Source organism: Pseudophryne corroboree, chromosome 6, assembly GCF_028390025.1.
Source record: "Pseudophryne corroboree isolate aPseCor3 chromosome 6, aPseCor3.hap2, whole genome shotgun sequence".
Taxonomy (NCBI): Eukaryota; Metazoa; Chordata; class Amphibia; order Anura; family Myobatrachidae; genus Pseudophryne; species Pseudophryne corroboree.
In genome coordinates this window covers 746667916-746682649 of record NC_086449.1, presented here as the reverse complement: position 1 = coordinate 746682649, position 14734 = coordinate 746667916, and the positions used below count along the sequence as shown (strand labels likewise).

At 44.4% G+C, this 14734-nt stretch overlaps 1 protein-coding gene and 1 pseudogene across 1 annotated transcript in view; one reads left to right on the top strand and one right to left on the bottom strand.

Annotated features, from left to right (window-relative positions):
- The window catches only part of CSF1R (colony stimulating factor 1 receptor), a 222467-nt gene that overhangs the window by 103626 nt on the left and 104107 nt on the right, over positions 1 to 14734 (top strand). The gene's annotated exons all lie outside the window — the stretch shown is intronic.
- Positions 3503 to 3624, bottom strand: LOC134937585 (5S ribosomal RNA; annotated as a pseudogene).

The following is a 14734-nucleotide window of genomic DNA, read 5'->3' as shown; positions in this document are numbered from 1 at the left end:
CACTCCTTGGAAATTTCTTCCCTGTGTGACTGCTCCCCAGCCTCTCAGGCTGGCATCCGTGGTCACCAGGACCCAGTCCTGAATGCCGAATCTGCTGCCCTCTAGTAGATGAGCACTCTGCAGCCACCACAGAAGAGACACCCTTGTCCTTGGAGACAGGATTATCCGCTGATGCATCTGAAGATGCGATCCGGACCATTCGTCCAGCAGATCCCACTGAAAAATTCTTGCGTGAAATCTGCCGAATGGAATCGCTTCGTAAGAAGCCACCATTTTTCCCAGGACTCTTGTGCATTGATGCACTGACACTTGGCCTGGTTCTAGGAGGTTCCTAACTAGCTCGGATAACTCCCTGGCTTTCTCCTCCGGGAGAAACACCTTTTTCTGGACTGTGTCCAGAATCATCCCTAGGAACAGCAGACGTGTCGTCGGAATCAGCTGCGATTTTGGAATATTTAGAATCCACCCGTGCTGTCGTAGAACTACTTGAGATAGTGCTACTCCGACCTCCAACTGTTCTCTGGACCTTGCCCTTATCAGGAGATCGTCCAAGTAAGGGATAATTAAGACGCCTTTTCTTTGAAGAAGAATCATCATTTCGGCCATTACCTTGGTAAAGACCCGGGGTGCCGTGGACAATCCAAACGGCAGCGTCTGAAACTGATAGTGACAGTTCTGTACCACGAACCTGAGGTACCCTTGGTGAGAAGGGCAAATTGGGACATGGAGGTAAGCATCCTTGATGTCCAGGGACACCATATAGTCCCCTTCTTCCTGGTTCGCTATCACTACTCTGAGTGACTCCATCTTGATTTGAACCTTTGTATGTAAGTGTTCAAAGATTTCAGATTTAGAATAGGTCTCACCGAGCCGTCTGGCTTCAGTACCACAAATAGTGTGGAATAATATCCCCTTTCCTTGTTGTAGGAGGGGTACTTTGATTATCACCTGCTGGAAATACAGCTTGTGAATTGTTTCCAATACTGCCTCCCTGTCGGAGGGAGACGTTGGTAAAGCAGACTTCAGGAACCTGCGAGGGGGAGACGTCTCGAACTTCCAATCTGTACCCCTGGGATACTACTTGTAGGATCCAGGGGTCCACTTGCGAGTGAGCCCACTGCGCGCTGAAACTCTTGAGACGACCCCCCACTGTACGGCCCCAGCGTCATGCTGAGGACTTGGCAGAAGCGGTGGAGGGCTTCTGTTCCTGGGAAGGAGCTGCCTGCTGCAGTCTTCTTCCCTTTCCTCTACCCCTGGACAGATATGACTGGCCTTTTGCCCGCTTGCCCTTATGGGGACGAAAGAACTGAGGCTGAAAAGACGGTGTCTTTTTCTGCTGAGATGTGACTTGGGGTAAAAAAGGTGGATTTTCCAGCTGTTGCCGTGGCCACCAGGTCCGATGGACCGACCCCAAATAACTCCTCCCCTTTATACGGCAATACTTCCATGTGCCGTTTGGAATCTGCATCACCTGACCACTGTCGTGTCCATAAACATCTTCTGGCAGACATGGACATCGCACTTACTCTTGATGCTAGAGTGCAAATATCCCTCTGTGCATCTCGCATATATAGAAATGCATCTTTTAAATGCTCTATAGTCAATAAAATACTGTCCCTGTCAAGGGTATCAATATTTTCAGTCAGGGAATCCGACCAAGCCACCCCAGCGCTGCACATCCAGGCTGAGGCGATCGCTGGTCGCAGTATAACACCAGTATGTGTGTATATACTTTTTAGGATATTTTCCAGCCTCCTATCAGCTGGCTCCTTGAGGGCGGCCGTATCTGGAGACGGTAACGCCACTTGTTTTGATAAGCGTGTGAGCGCCTTATCCACCCTAGGGGGTGTTTCCCAACGCGCCCTAACTTCTGGCGGGAAAGGGTATAACGCCAATAATTTTCTATCGGGGGAAACCCACGCATCATCACACACTTCATTTAATTTATCTGATTCAGGAAAAACTACAGGTAGTTTTTTCACACCCCACATAATACCCTTTTTTGTGGTATTTGTAGTATCAGAAATATGTAACACCTCCTTCATTGCCCTTAACATGTAACGTGTGGCCCTAATGGAAAATACGTTTGTTTCTTCACCGTCGACACTGGAGTCAGTGTCCGTGTCTGTGTCTGTGTCGACCGACTGAGGTAATGGGCGTTTTAAAGCCCCTGACGGTGTTTGAGACGCCTGTACAGGTACTAATTGGTTTGCCGGCCGTCTCATGTCGTCAACCGACCTTGCAGCGTGTTGACATTATCACGTAATTCCCTAAATAAGCCATCCATTCCGGTGTCGACTCCCTAGAGAGTGACATCACCATTACAGGCAATTGCTCCGCCTCCTCACCAACATCGTCCTCATACATGTCGACACACACGTACCGACACACAGCACACACACAGGGAATGCTCTGATAGAGGACAGGACCCCACTAGCCCTTTGGGGAGACAGAGGGAGAGTTTGCCAGCACACACCAAAACGCTATAATTATACAGGGACAACCTTATATAAGTGTTTTCCCTTATAGCATCTTAATATATTATAATATCGCCACACAAAATGCCCCCCCTCTCTGTTTTAACCCTGTTTCTGTAGTGCAGTGTAGGGGAGAGCCTGGGAGCCTTCCTAGCAGCGGAGCTGTGTAGGAAAATGGCGGTGTGCTGAGGAGAATAGGCCCCGCCCCCTTTTCGGCGGGCTTCTCCCGTTTTTCTGACAACCTGGCAGGGGTTAAATACATCCATATAGCCCCAGAGGCTATATGTGATGTATTTTTAGCCAGCATAGGTACTTTCATTGCTGCCCAGGGCGCCCCCCCCAGCGCCCTGCACCCTCAGTGACCGTTGGTGTGAAGTGTGCTGAGAGCAATGGCGCACAGCTGCCGTGCTGTGCGCTACCTTAAGAAGACTGGGAAGTCTTCAGCCGCCGATTTCTGGACCTCTTCTCTCTTCAGCATCTGCAAGGGGGTCGACGGCGCGGCTCCGGTGACCCATCCAGGCTGTACCTGTGATCGTCCCTCTGGAGCTAGTGTCCAGTAGCCTAAGAAGCCAATCCATCCTGCACGCAGGTGAGTTCACTTCTTCTCCCCTAAGTCCCTCGTTGCAGTGAGCCTGTTGCCAGCAGGACTCACTGAAAATAAAAAACCTAACAAAACTTTTACTCTAAGCAGCTCTTTAAGAGAGCCACCTAGATTGCACCCTTCTCGGCCGGGCACAAAAACCTAACTGAGGCTTGGAGGAGGGTCATAGGGGGAGGAGCCAGTGCACACCACCTGATCCTAAAGCTTTTACTTTTGTGCCCTGTCTCCTGCGGAGCCGCTATTCCCCATGGTCCTTACGGAGTCCCCAGCATCCACTTAGGACGTCAGAGAAATATCACTGTGTTTACTTCCAAGTATATATCAATTGTTTTGTAGCGGTTTAATTTCCCAAAAGAAAAAGATGAAGGAAGAAAACGATGGTGATTCTGCTGTTAGTGTTATACCAGAATTAGATATTTAAAAATGCCTACAACACTTGATATTCCCAGGGGTCTCCCCTCCAGATACTAACCAAGCCCAACACTGCTTGGCTTCCAAGATCTGACGAGTTTGGGCATGTCCAGTGAGCGAGGTATGATAGTAGGCAATAAACGGATATAATAAACATAGACTTGAGAAAGCCTTAGACCAGGTATTCCAAACCACGGTCCTCAAGGCACACTAACAGTGCAGGTTTTAGTGATTTCCAGGCTTCGGCACAGGTGACTTAATTAGTAGCTCAGTAATTTTGATTTAACCATCTGTGCTGCAGCCTGGATATCACTAAAACCTGCACTGTTGGTGTGCCTTGAGGACCGTGGTTGGGAATGCCTGCCTTAGACAGAGCGAAATGTGCATTGGAGGATAGCGTGTCATGTCCTAGGATAGGATCTATGATTTAGTACATTACAATATACTGTATTGTATTACATGCTTGATAAACCTATATACATTGCAGTGCAGCCATTCTAAGGACAGCGGCAGGGGCTGTAATCAGAGACCTGAGCATTTGTCAGTTGCAGGCATGATCAAAACAGCTTGCAAAGGTGGGGACGCCCACATTATTAAGTGTAATTATACACAGGGATACTTGCATGTAATGAGTAAAGCTTCCCATGTTATTACTATATTATAGAGAAACAGTACTTATAATATCAAAGTGGTCCAACTGTACAAATTGAGTCATGAATGTGCCACTCACAAGTGAAACACAGAACACAAACAGTGGTGAATTAATAAATGCAAAGGGGATATAATCACGGCCGTGAAATAATTCATTTATGTAATAAACAATCCATGTGGTTAAATTAAAGTTATAATCAGGCTTCTATAATTTATCAGCTTGAATACTGTACAGCTACTTTTGGATACACACATGTAAAAGGTCTATGCAATTTCTCCTTTTACATAAATACTGCTTTCACTGATTATCAGTTTGGCTAAAAGCCATAGAATTGCTCATGGCTACAAACGTTACAAAGTATCTATTGAATGGTCTGTGTTTGAAAGCTGTAATCCCAAGCATTCAACAGAACCTTCTGAGGATACAACTGTTACAAAATAACAATCAAATGTTCTGTGGTTATAAACTCCAATTGAAAGTACCTAATACAATATATACTAAATACTCGTCTCTATAATCAAGGACACTATTTACTAATTTAGGATAAGGATTGTCAGTCATGAGTAAAAACCCATAAGAAGGGACGTGACACAAAACAATTTTTAATACTTTATTCACAAATATATACATTTCTTTCACTTTTTTTCTTTTCTTATTTTCTTTTATACTTTGCTTTATTGAGCCTATAATAGGCTAATTAGTTATTGATAAACAAATGAATAGGCCCACAGGCGGTTAGAATGGGGTGCTTTGTTGATGCCTGTTTTTAAGTAATTTCATAAAATGTATTTTAAACAATAGCGGAGTGCACCCATTTAAATCCAATTTCTCTTCTCTCTTTTGCATTGTTAATCCATTTGATATTTGGAGGGTAGCACCCAATATTGGTGATCATAAAATATATGGAGGTACATTTGTCCTGAATACAAAGATTATCGTTCCCTACAGTAATTTACATATAATCTGGTGCGGAAAAATCCATTCTCTTTTCTCTCTAATAAATGGATATAGCTGATTCACTAATGAGAGTGCAACAAAATTGAATAGAAATAGCACAGTGTCGCTTGAAATAAAGATGTCAAGAGAGGGGCTCAGTCAGAGCCAAGAAGAAAATAAAGCAGAGTAAATACAGAGTAAATACAGGTAGTGGATCTGCTGTCTACGTTAGACAGAGGAATCTAAGGTCTGTGCCTAATGATGCGCACTTCTCCCTCTGAATCATAGATGAGAATCCACTTAATAAGTGCAGGACAAGAAAATTTGTCAAATATGACAAAATAGTGCACAGTAGTCAATTGTAATGATAAGTATAAAAATTTCAGCAATATCTGAGGTGGGTAAAATTTCCACTTTTATAGTATTTGTAAGGGTCCTCAAATTGTCATAGAGTCACATAAAGGAGGATTGTATACTGTTTATGAATGCTAAGAATGTTTGTCATTTATCAAAGATACTATATCAGGCAATCATGAAGAAGATATGGGAGATATAAGGAAAAATTAGATATGACTGTTGAATAGGGGTCTGCCTTCTGGCCCCTTTTGGTACATTGAGGTTACACTAGATTAGGCGCATTGTCTGTCTTCACAAAGAAGTAGAGAAATAGTTATAACAGTTATAAAAGATATATACCCACGCTCCTCTCTTGTAGTTTGTATTGTTTCACTGAGAGATATTCCTCTGCCCTTAGCTACGGCTCATACTTTATGCGCATTGCCACCTCTTTGTGGTTCTTCATGCATAGGCATACCTATTTGTTTGGCCTACCGCACTCCCGCTTTCATCTCCATGCAGATATACTGTTACAGTTATTTAGCTATTGAGTGCGATATGTGCCATTGTTTGATGCCTGTAATCCCTGCTTTACGAATATCTTGTTAAAAGTTAAAAATCAATAAAAACTTTTTCTCAAAAAAAAAAAAGATATATACCCATATTGTGTTTTAAAGAAAACACTAAACGCATCTGATGTGCTGGATGTAAGTAAGTAAAAGGAGGCAGTAGTTATAGAGAATATTGGAATAGTAGCACCGTTTGTCTGCCTCAGACCTCAAGAATGTCGATGTCACACACCAGAGGCAGCGGCCGCCGCGCTTACCCCTGCGTGTCTGCTGGTCCGTCTGGCGGTCCCCGCCTCCGGCGGTCGTCGGGTCCCGGTGTCTGGCTGGCGCTGCTCCCGGCAGTTCCCCGGAGTGTGGGCGCCGCCATTGCACCCGGCGTCACGTGGGCGGGGAGCGGGTGGCGTCACAGAACCGCTCCACCAATCCTGTTAGGGCGGGAGATTCAAAACCAGACGCCGGGCAGAGCTCCAGCGCCTGAGTATTGTCGCTTTTCCAGAGGTGATCTCCAGTGCTCCTGTGACCGCTGTGCTATCTCGTAGAGTTTCCAGCATCCAGTCAACTTTCCCAGCATATCGTTCTGCTCGCTCACCAAGTCTCCAGTGTCTTTAAACATCGCTCACGAGTTCTTCAATCATCAGCGTCTTTGAACATTGCTCACAAAATCTTCAGTGCCTTTTATCATCGCTCACAAGTTCTTCATTCATCAGTGTCTTTATCATCGCTCACAAGTTCTTCATTAATCAGTGTCTTTAAACATCGCTTACAAGTTCTTCATTTATCAGTGTCTTTATCATCGCTCACAAGTTCTTCATTCATCAGTGTCTTTAAACATCGCTCACAAGTTCTTCAATCATCAATGTCTTTAAACATCGCTCACAAAATCTTCAGTGTCTTTAAACATCGCTCACAAGTTATTCAATCATCAGTGTCTTTAAACATCGCTCACAAGTTCTTCAATCATCAGTGTCTTTAAACATCTCGGCTGTCCCCGGAAGAACGACAGTGACGTCTTGAGGGTAGACTCTGCCTCTACTGTGGAGCCGCGGATCATTTTCTCAAGTTCTGCAAGTCACGTCCGGGAAACGGGCAGTCCTAGCTTGTTCCGGAGGAGTCGAGTTAGTAATTACATCTAAACCTTCTCCGACAGTGGACTGTTTACTCTCCGTGTCTCTGTTTCCTGAGTCAATAGCCAAACCTGTTAACGCTTTGCTGGACTCTGGGGCTGCAGGGAATTTTGTTTCCCTTTCTTGTGTCCAGAACTTAGGTTTACAGTTACAGTCTGTCAAACGGCCTATTACGTTGACCGCCATCAATGGTACCCAAATTTCTAATGGTCTTATTATCAGTCGCACAGTGCCAATCAAGCTGCAGGTGGGAGCTCTGCATCAAGAACATCTGGAGTTCCTAGTGATTCGGGAGATGCCCCACGATCTGGTTCTAGGTCTTCCTTGGCTTAAAATTCACAATCCTCACGTCGACTGGAAGTCGTCACAAATACTGTCCTGGAGTTTCTTTTGTCATTCTAATTGTCTCACACCTGTCTACCCGCTCCGGGTATCTTCCAAGTCGGATGAAGAGCTCATTCCGGAGGTCTATTGGGAGTTCACAGATGTCTTTTCGGAACAGGCGGCCGATCAGTTACCACCCCATAGACCCTGGGACTGTCCTATTGAGCTCATCCCAGGGAAAATGCCACCCCAGGGACGTACTTACCCTTTGTCATTACCCGAGACCCAAGCTATGTCAAGTCTAATTTGCTGAAAGGATTCATTCGCCCCTCTACCTCCCCGGCGGGAGCAGGTTTCTTTTTTGTGAAGAAGAAGGACGGAGGGTTAAGACCATGTATTGACTATCGGGGCTTAAACGATATCACCGTTAAGAACAAATACCCTTTGCCGCTCATCACAGAGCTATTTGATAGGGTTCGCGGAGCCCACGTCTTCACTAAGCTCGATTTAAGGGGAGCCTATAATTTGATACGCATCCGACAAGGGGACGAATGGAAGACGGCCTTCAATACCAGGGACGGGCATTATGAATATTTGGTAATGCCGTTTGGCCTCAGCAATGCCCCTGCTGTTTTCCAGGGATTTGTGAATGAGATATTCCGGGATATGTTATACATAAGCGTAGTGGTATAATTGGATGACATTCTGATATTTTCTAAGAATCTCACAGAGTACAGGTCAAGGAAGTACTTCTTCGCCTACGAAGGAATCATCTCTACGGCAAGATTTCCAAATGTACCTTTGAGGTCCCTTCAATTCCATTTCTTGGCTATGTCATCTCAGGTACGGAGCTCCGCATGGATCCGGAAAAACTCACTGCCATTCGGGACTGTACTCAGCCTCTCTCCTTGAAAGCGGTACAAAGATTTCTGGGTTTTGCAAATTACTACCGGAAATTCATAAAGGGATTCTCTACCATTGTGGCACCTATTACTGCCCTAACCAAAAAGGAGTCTGACCCAAGTCACTGGTCTTATGAAGCGATAGCAGCGTTCGCCCGGTTGAAAGCAGCCTTTATGTCCGCTCCGGTACTCCAGCAACCGAATTTTTCAAAACCATTCTTCTTGGAGGTCGATGCTTCCTCGGTAGGCATCGGTGCCGTACTTTCCCAGTACTCCTCTGATGGGAAGTTACATCCATGTGGTTTCCATTCTCGCAAGTTCTCTCCCGCTGAACGAAACTACACCATTGGAGACCAGGAACTTCTGGCGATAAAATCTGCCCTAGAAGAATGGAGGTACTTATTGGAAGGTGCTAAACATCTAATTACGATTTACACCGATCACAAGAACTTGCTTTATCTCAAGACGGCCCAGTGCTTGAATTCCCGTCAAGCTAGATGGGCGCTCTTCTTCACTCGTTCCTCATTCATCATTAAGTACCGGGCCGGGACTTTTAACACTAAGGCTGATGCTCTATCTCGTTCCTTAACGGCCTTGGATGAAGAAAATTCAGTTGAAAAGGCTTTGATTCTCAGTCCAGTCTCTATTTTGGCAGCTCCTACCACTCTGGGTCCTCCTCCTGGGAGAATGTCTGTACCAGCTAAATTTCGACCGAAGTTGTTGCAGTGGGCTCATATCTCCAAGTTTTCCGGTCATCCTGGAGTTCAAAAAATGTGGGAATTTCTACGAAGGTCATACTGGTGGGACACTATGAAGAAGGATATACAGGATTATGTCAACTCATGTCCTCAATGTGCTCAGCACAAAACCCTTCGTCTGCCTCCTGCGGGGTTGCTTCATCCACTGTCCATTCCTAAAAGACCTTGGACCCATATTTCGATGGACTTTGTTACCGAATTACCCTTCTCCAAGGGTCATAATACCATCTGGGTGATTATTGACCGCTTTTCTAAAATGGCACATTTTATTCCATTGACCGGGTTACCGTCAGCTCCCAAGTTGGCTTCATTATTCATTCGTGAACACTTCCGCCTGCACGGGTTACCTCAGGAGATAGTCTCTGATCGGGGGGTGCAGTTCACGGCAAGGTTCTGGAGGGCCCTCTGTTCCGCCTTACAAATAAAGCTCAAGTTCTCATCTGCTTACCATCCTCAAACCAATGGGCAAACTGAATGCGTCAATCAAGATTTAGAGACTTTTCTCCGCGTTTATCTCTCTCCTTCGCAAGACAATTGGGTGGAATTATTACCCTGGGCCGAGTTTGCCCATAATCATCTGTACCACTCCTCCACTGGTGAGTCTCCATTCTTCATTAATTATGGATTCCATCCTCAAGTTCCAGAATTACCCATCTGTCCTCCGGAAGATGTCCCTGCTGCAGCCTCTACTCTCTGGCACTTCAGTCAAATCTGGAGTAGGGTTCATGCTAACCTCAAGAAAATCTCCGGCCGCTACAAATTCTTTGTGGATAGGAAGCGACGGGCAGCTCCCCAATACAAAGTGGGTGACAGGGTATGGCTCTCTACCTGCAATCTCCGTTTAAGAGTGCCTGCTATGAAGTTTGCTCCAAGGTTCATTGGTCCTTACCCCGTGTTGCAAGTCCTGAACCCGGTTGTCTGCAAATTGGGATTGCCTTCCCACTTTCGGGTACCAAATTCTTTCCATGTCTCTCTCCTTCGTCCTCTAGTTTTGAATCGGTTCCATTCAGAATCTCCTAGGCCAACCTCTGTAGAGACTGAAGCTGGAACGGAATTTGAAATTAAAGCTATTCTTGACTCTCGTTATCTTCACAAGAATCTACAGTATCTGGTAGAATGGAAAGGTTATGGTCCTGAGGAGAGGAGCTGGGTCATAGCTGCTGAAGTCACGGCTCCCCAACTAGTGCGGATCTTCCATTCCAGACATCCAACAAAGCCCGGGAAGTGTCCGGGGGCCACTCCTGGAGGAGGGGGTACTGTCACACACCAGAGGCAGCGGCCGCCGCGCTTACCCCTGCGTGTCTGCTGGTCCGTCTGGCGGTCCCCGCCTCCGGCGGTCGTCGGGTCCCGGCGTCTGGCTGGCGCTGCTCCCGGCGGTTCTCCGGAGTGTGGGTGCCGCCATTGCACCCGGCGTCACGTGGGCGGGGAGCGGGTGGCATCACAGAACCGCTCCACCAATCCTGTTAGGGCGGGAGATTCAAAACCAGACGCCGGGCAGAGCTCCGGCGCCTGAGTATCGTCGCTTTTCCAGAGGTGATCTCCAGTGCTCCTGTGACCGCTGTGCTATCTCCTAGAGTTTCCAGCATCCAGTCAACTTTCCCAGCATATCGTTCTGCTCGCTCACCAAGTCTCCAGTGTCTTTAAACATCGCTCACGAGTTCTTCAATCATCAGCGTCTTTGAACACTGCTCACAAAATCTTCAGTGCCTTATATCATCGCTCACAAGTTCTTCATTCATCAGTGTCTTTATCATCGCTCACAAGTTCTTCATTCATCAGTGTCTTTAAACATCGCTCACTAGTTCTTCAATCATCAGTGTCTTTAAACATCGCTCACAAAATCTTCAGTGTCTTTAAACATCGCTCACAAGTTCTTCAATCATCAGTGTCTTTAAACATCGCTCACAAGTTCTTCAATCATCAGTGTCTTTAAACATCGCTCACAAGTTCTTTAATCATCAGTGTCTTTTAACATCGCTCACAAGGTCTTCAATCATCAGTGTCTTTAAACATCGCTCACAAGTTCTTCAATCATCAGTGTCTCTAAAACCTCGCTCACAAATTCTTCAGTGTCTTTTAACATCGCAAACTAGCTCTTTATTCACCAGTGACTTTAAACATCGCTCACGAATTCTTTAGTGTCTTTCACCATCGCTCACAAGTTCTTTATTCATGTATCTCTAAACATCGCTCACAAATTCTTCAGTAGCCTTTGACATTGCCCACCAGTCCTCTTTCTTCCATGTGTTGCTGTATTGCTCCCTTCCCTAAATAAAGTTCTTCAGCATTTTTTCATCAAACATAATTGTCAAAGTCCTGTATGAGGAAAACCTATATCCGGCCTTCTCTGCTCCGACCCAGCTGTGGTGCCTCTTCCCGACCATCGGAGGAGCCCCCGAGTTCACAACACTCCCAATCCAGGTCAGTGACAGTCGAAAACAGATGTGATCAGTGTGCGAGGTTCGGTGACCGGGTCCCATAAGGAAACGCGTTTCACCATTACAGAGGGCTTGTTCACTTCCAGGTCAATGTGACATTGAGTACTGATTGTGTGTACACTCCGTGTTCGAACTATGACATACATAGGAGGAGCAGAACACTACTTGTTTTTTTTTTGTTTTTTTAACGAAAATATTTTTATTGAAGAAAGGTAGATTTTCGCATTACAGAAATTCCAGGCTAATAAAGTCATACATAAAATATACCATGTAATGACATCTATTCTGTAATGTAATTAAAGAACATAGGGGGCCATTCCGAGTTGTTCGCTCATTGCCGATTTTCGCAACGGAGCGATTAAGGCAAAAATGCGCATGCGCATGGTTTGCAGTGCGCATGCAGTTAGTATTTTAGCTCAAAACTTAGTAGATTTACTCACGTCCTAACGAAGACTTTTCATCGTTGAAGTGATCGGAGTGTGATTGACAGGAAGAGGGTGTTTCTGGGCGGAAACTGGCCGTTTTCTGGGAGTGTGCGGAAAAACGCAGGCGTGTCAGGGAAAAACGCGGGAGTGTCTGGAGAAACGGGGGAGTGGCTGGCCGAACGCTGGGCATGTGTGTGACGTCAAACCAGGAATGAAACTGACTGAACTGAACGCTATTTGTGAGTAAGTCTCGAGCTACTCAGAAACTGCTAAGAAATTTCTATTCGCAATTCTGCTACTCTTTCGTTCGCAATTCTGCTAAGCTAAGATACACTCCCAGAGGCCGCGGCTTAGCGTGTGCAATGCTGCTAAAAGCAACTAGCGAGCGAACAACTCGGAATCACCCCCATAGTGGGGGAGGGAGGAAAGAAAAAAAAGCAGAAACAGAGTATAAACATATCACACAATCCACAAGTACAATTATGAGTCTGAGTACGCGCATGCCTTGTCAACACACATCCACATATCAATGAAGTAGTAACATCAAAAATCCGAGACTATTTCACAATAGTGATATATATGTAGCTTAAAGAGAGTAAATGCATTAAGGGGGAGCCAATTTAAAAGACAAATTAGCAATTAATTATAATATCCCATAAAGCGACGGTAGCATAATATAAGAGTATCATGACCTCTCCAAATCAGGCAATGTCTGTAGTAATATGAGTGTTATAGTAGGTTGACCACAGAGACCATTTACACAGGGGGGAAGAAGTGGCCATAGAGTATTTAAACCCATTTGTCTCCATTTCATAGCTTCGTTGAACATAAGAAATAATCTTTGCTAAATTTGGAGGGTCAACCCTTTTCCAATATTGAGCTATAACAGCCCTAGTAGTGATCAATATATGACCAATAATATATATATATATATATCCCTTGTAGGGAGGAGGGAAAGTAGTGAAGAAAAACTATATCAGGGAGCATTAGAAGGGAAACATTTGTTACTTTCTTAATCAATTCGAAGACCTCATCCCATAAAAGTTTAAGTTTCGGACCCATCCAGAATATGTGAATTAAAGTGCCTTCAAAACCACATTGCCTCCAACAAAATTTAGAGGAGTCAGGCCAGATTTTATGTAATTTATCAGTGGTATGATAGAGACCATGCAGTACTTTGAACATCATTTCGGAATGATTGATGCATTTACACATTTTAAAAATATTAATGAAAACTTTTTCCCAGTCTTCATCTGCTAGCGTGATGTTCAGCTCTAGTTCCCAACTAGTCTGAATGTGTAGTTTTGGGTCATCTTGAGAAGATATGAAAGTTGTGTACCATGCAGAAATGCCACCTTTATGATCTGAGGTGGAGAACTTAGCTAATACATATGGGGGAGGAGATGGAAAAGAGTTTGTGTTAGAAGAGTTTGTTAAAATCCAATGTCTAATGCGTAGGTACTTATAGAAATCTCTAGTTGGGATTGAATACTGTGTGTGAATTTGTTGAAAAGATTTTAGAATGGAATTAGTATATAGGTCTTTAATCGAGATGATACCTAGATCATGCCAGTTCTGCAATGAGAGATCAGGGATTCTCATTGCAGAAGTTTTGATAGTGCTAAAAGCGACAAGTGAGAAGAGGGGAGGGAAAAGTCACCCAAAAGGAAAATTAATTTATCCCAGACTACCAACGTATGTGAAATAGTCTTTAGAGACACAGCAGAAAGTGGTCTATGAGTTGCTTTTATCCATAAGAAGTCACTTAAAGGGAAATCTTTACACATATATCTTTCAATGTCAACCCAGGACATCGTAGATCCTGTTAAGAGCCAATCTTTAATTTGATCTAACAGACATGCCTGCTGGTAGAGTTCAAGGTTGGGGAAAGTGAGGCCCCCTTTGTGTTTGGATCTTTGCAGGTGGGCTCTGGCCATCCGAGGTCTTTTATTCATCCAGACAAATTTAGATATGGTTGAATAAAATTTATTAAGCAGGTTAATGGGGACCAAATAAGAGATAGCTCTGAATAAAACACTCCTTGTTTTCAATAATACTTCACTAGTGATTGATACCCAGTTTATGTGTAGCCTGTGGGATACAAACCTAATTTTATGTGACAATGAATAAAATCTAGTTATTAATTCACACACATACCTTTTTTTCATCATAAATTGACATAAGAGTGCGCCCACAGAGGAGTCTTCTTTTCCTTTTGTTTGTCTCTAGATTTCTCTCCGACTCAGGGAGCATCACCAATCGGACATCATTTGGAATTTTCCTTGATTCTATTGTCCAATTTTGGTCTTTTGTATATATACATATCTTAAATTATCAAAAGACTAGTGCAGAATCACAGCTCTCTCCCCTATATTGAGCTATAGACATGGTGGCATCTCCAGATGACATTATGGGTACTTACACGGTCTCATAGGAAGAAGGATGTACAATATAAGATAATCTCCGGCACTGCCTATAATGTATATACATGTAGCTTTGCATGAACACCTTACATGTGGATAAATAATACCCAGTATGACCAGAACTTTGTCTAATGGACAACCTCCTCATTTACTCACTTTACACGAGCTGCGCGCACAAGAAAAGCATTGTCCACTACAGTAGTTTAGGCGTGAAAGCAATGTATTTTACTTCAAATTGTACAGTAATAAGATACAAATATGTATTGGAACTCACCAGTTCCTATAACAGACAATGGGGGATATCTAATTAACTGGGGTAAATTACCGCAGTTAATGGAGTCCCCCAGGGCTATCCAAT